The sequence below is a fragment of the Eriocheir sinensis genome, chromosome 53 (genome assembly GCF_024679095.1).
Source record: "Eriocheir sinensis breed Jianghai 21 chromosome 53, ASM2467909v1, whole genome shotgun sequence".
NCBI lineage: Eukaryota > Metazoa > Arthropoda > Malacostraca > Decapoda > Varunidae > Eriocheir > Eriocheir sinensis.
This window is the reverse complement of record NC_066561.1, coordinates 9441200-9445715: the sequence shown is the minus strand read 5'-3', so window position 1 is coordinate 9445715 and position 4516 is coordinate 9441200.

Sequence of the window (4516 nt, the reverse complement as noted above, 5' to 3'; positions counted from 1 at the left end):
TACGGAAGGAGTTGTCATAATAGTAGTAGTAGTAGTAGTAGTAGTAGTAGTAGTAGTAGTAGTAGTAGTAGGAGGAGGAGGAGGAGGGAAGGTGTCTGATAACAGTTTATGGCCGGTGGAATAGCTTTCTCTCCACTCCCTCCTTCCCTCCCTTACTAACTGATTAATTGACTGACTCACTAATTGACTTGCTGACCACCTGCGTGCTGCACACACACACACACACACACACACACACACACAGAGGTCTCTCATGATTCTCAACCTTCCTTCCTACCCCCTCCTCCTCCCCTCCTCCTCCCCCTCACTCAGTTCTTGTCCGGCCAGTCAGCCACTCTCTGCAATTTACTCCAAGCATCATCATCGGTGACTAAGCAGAAAAAAGGCTTCGCTGGCTCGCCGAGGAAGGACGGGAAAGAGACCGCTGCTAACCTTCCTTGATGAGATTACGACTCCCACCACCACCACCACCACCACCACCATCAGCAAGAACAACACCACTCACTACTAGCAACCTCCCCCCACCCCACCACCACCACCTTCCTTCTCTTCTACTACTGCTACTGCTTCTTACATTCCTACTCTACTTCTACTACTACTACTACTACTACTACTTCTGATAATCCTCATCTACTATTATTTATATTCTTCTTCTCGTATTATTTAACTTTCTCCTAATACCGATTTTTTTTCTTTGACTTCTATGACTGAGTGCTTTCTTCAGCTGTAATGGATGGCTGCCCTGCCTTTTACTAGCGCGGGCGGATTTTATTTATAGCGGTGCCGTGATGAATGACTCGTGATGGATGTGACTCTTGCTTGGGCCACGCTGCTTCCCTCCTCCCCCCTCTCCCCTATCTCCTAGCGCTTCCTGTGACTGATGAGGCTAAGGTTGAGTGAGGTTAATAGGCTGACTGATGGATAACGTGTGAGTGGTGATCGTCCATGGAAACAAAACGTGAGTACTACATTTTTTGAGAACACTGAAGGAGAAAAAGAACACTATAGAGACCTAGAAAACACATGAAAAAAAAAACCAAGGACAATTAGAGAAATAGGATAAGAGAGATACATACGTAGACAGATTAAGACAAACAGACAGACACCATAGAGTCATAGACAGACAAACATAGACAAAAAAAAAGAGACAGACTGGTAGATAGACAGACAGACAGAGAGACAAAACAAAGAAGAATCAGAGTAAAAAGTACAATTCATAAACAACAACAACAACAACAAAACAAAAAGCTAAAGTTCCCAGAATCAAAGGAATTCATAAATCCATCAGGAGCGAGAGAGAAAAAAAAAGAAAAAAAGAAAAAAAAGAAAAGTAAAGGCAGACTCCAGGTAATTTGGGGGACCAGGTTTACTGAATTTATCTGTGTATTGTTTTCCTTCTCCGACACCCTTCAACATCGACATTTCCGACCTGAGGCAAGGAGGAGGAGGAGGAGGAGGAAGAGGAGGAGGTAAGGAAAGAAAAAAAAATGAGTTAGGGTTGAGGAGGAGGAGGAGGAAGAGAGAGAGAGAGGAGGAGGAGAAGGAGTAGGAAGATAGAGAGAGGAGGTGGAATAGTATAAATGAGAAAAAGAAAACTAATATACAAAGAAGAGATGATGATTATGGAGAAGGAAGATGAGCAATGTTGTAACGGAGAGGAGGAGGAGGAAGAGAGAGAGAGGAGGAGGAGGAGGAGGAGTAGGAAGAGAGAGAGAGGAGGTGGAATAGTATAAATGAGAAGAAGAAAAACTAATATACAAAGAAGAGATGATGATTATGGAGAAGGAAGATGAGCAATGTTGTAACGGAGAGGAGGAGGAGGAAGAGAGAGAGGAGGCGGAATAGTATAAATGAGAAGAAGAAAAACTAATATACAAAGAGGAGATGATTATGATTATGGAGAAGGAAGATGAGCAATGTTGTAACGGAGGAGGAGGAAAGGGCGGAGAATGGATTGGAGGATAAGGAGGAGATAAACGAGGAGGAAAAGAGGGAACGGGGGAAGGAGAATGGAAGAGGAGGATAATGTAATGTCAAAAAGGAGGAGGAGGAGGAGGAGGAGGAGGAGGAGGAGGAGGCATCTGGCCCACCCTGACATTACTCCATATAATGACAACTGACCGAGCTCCTTAACGCCGACGACCACCGTACAAAATATCTCTCAGCGACCCTCATATTAGACACGAGGCGCCGACGACCACGAGGAGGAGAACGACCAACGAGGAGGAGGAGGAGGACCACTGCTGTTCACTCCCGCCACGAACGAAAACGAGACAGCCAGCGAGGAATATAACATTAGAACATAAGAACGTAAGGAGTCTGCAAGAGGCCGGAAGAGGATTTGATATAAAGAAGAAGAAGAAGAAGAAGGACGAGAAGGAGGAGGAGGAGGACCACTGCTGTTCACTCCCGCCACGACCTCAAGAACAAGACGAGACAGCCAGCGAGGAAGATAACGAAGAGGAATTGATATAAAAAAGAAGAAGAAGAAGAAGAAGAAGAAGAAGGACGAGGAGGAGGAGGATAAGACTGAGGACAAGGACGAAGAATGTTTACAAAAAAAAAAAAATGAAGAATAAAGAAAAAAAGAGGAAAATGAGAAGAAAGTGACGAGGACAAAAAAAAAAAAGGATGAAGAGGCGATCGATACGGTAATTAGTGATAAGGACAGAGAGGAGGATGAGGAGGAGGAAGAGGAGGAGGAGGAGAAAAAATGGTATATGGCAGAAGAGGGTCGAGAAAAAGGAGGCAACGGCTGTGGTAAGGAAGGAGGAGGAGGAGGAGGAGGAGGAGGAGGAGGAGGAGATAAAATGAAAAAAAAAAAAAAAGGAATACCGTGAGATTAGTTAAGGAGTCGATGAAGTTGAAGAAGAGTTTAGGGAAGAAGAGAAAAGGAGGAGGAGGAGGAGGAGGAGGAGGAGGCGAAAAGGATAAAAGGACAGAGGGGAAGGAGAAGGACTAGGAGGAGAAGGAAGAGGAAGGAGAGCCAGGAGGAGGAGGAGGAGAACCAGCAGCACCAAGAAGAAGAGGAAGAAGAAGAAGAAGAAGAAGAAGAAGAAGAAGAAGAAGAAGAAGAAGAAGAAGAAAACCAGGACTAGAAGAAGAAGGTATCCAGGGGTAGGCAGGCAGGTAGGTAGGCAGGTAGGGGTAGGAAGGGAGGGAGGAAGGGTAGGAGGAAGGAAGGGTAGGAAAGCTTCGAGACATAAAATCAGCGGTGATAAAATTGCCGGATGACTAATAAATTGGGAAGATACCATCGGCGGCTCCGGGCTCAGGTAAATGTTTAGAGCACCGCTGGACCAGACAAGCAAATTATAAGATGTTTAGGGGGGGGGAGGCGGCGAGAGAGAGAGAGGAAGAGAGAGAAGGGGGGTGTTAGAGAGAGGGAGAGAGAGAGAGAGAGAGAGAGAGAGAGAGAGAGGGAGGGAGAGAGAGAGAGAGAGAGAGAGAAGGGTTGTTTTGTGTTTATCAGTAATCGGTCATTTTCTTAATCTATCCGTCATTCTGTGTGTGGAGAGAGAGATAGATAGAGAGAGAGAGAGAGAGAGAGAGAGAGAGAGAGAGAGAGAGAGAGAGAGAGAGAGAGAGAGAGAGAGAGAGAGAAATGCACCCCCTACCATCGTCGCTACGTCAAACATTCGCACCTTCCTTGGTAATTAAGACAACAACCTCCACCACCACCACCACCACCACCAGCGAGGACTCCGTCAGGCTGGGCTAAGGGGAGTCCATCACAGGTTATGAGGCTTTAAGGAGGGAGAGAGAAAAGTTGAATAAGAGATGGGAGACAAACTTGGGGTAGAGACGGAAGGAGCTGAGGTGAATGAAGACAAAATTAATTATATAGAAGAAAGGAAATGATAGAAGGATGACTATTGTGAGAGTTTTAGAAGAGAGAAATAAAAGTAGAATAAGAGATGGGAGACAAACTTGAGGTAGAGGCGGAAGGAGCTGAGGTGAATGAAGACAAAATTAATTATATAGAAGAAAGGAAATGATAGAAGGATGCCTATTGCGAGAGATTGAGGAGAGAGAGAAAGAGGAAGAAGTGGAATAAGAGATGGAAGACAAAATTGAGGTAGAGGCGGAAGGAATTTAGGTGAATGAAGACAAAAAAAATAATAATACAATAGAAGAAAGGAATTGAGAGAAGGATAACTATAGAGACTTGTCGGAGAGTAGAAAGTAGAATAAGAGATGAGAGACAAACTGGACGTAAAGATAGAAATAATTGAGATGGAGGGAGAGAAATAAAAATGATATAGAAGGAAGGAAATGACAGAAGGATGACTATTGTGAGACTTAGAAGAGAGAGAAAACAGTAGAATAAAGATTGAAGACAAACTGGAGGTGGAGATAGAACGAACTGAAGTGGATGGAGACAAAAAAAGAAAAGAAAAACAGATATGGAGGAAAGGAAATGACGAAAGGATGACTACTAGGTACTCACAAACATGGCTCAAGACAAACAGGTAAATTTAGACACTAGAAAGGAAATACTACTACTACTACTACT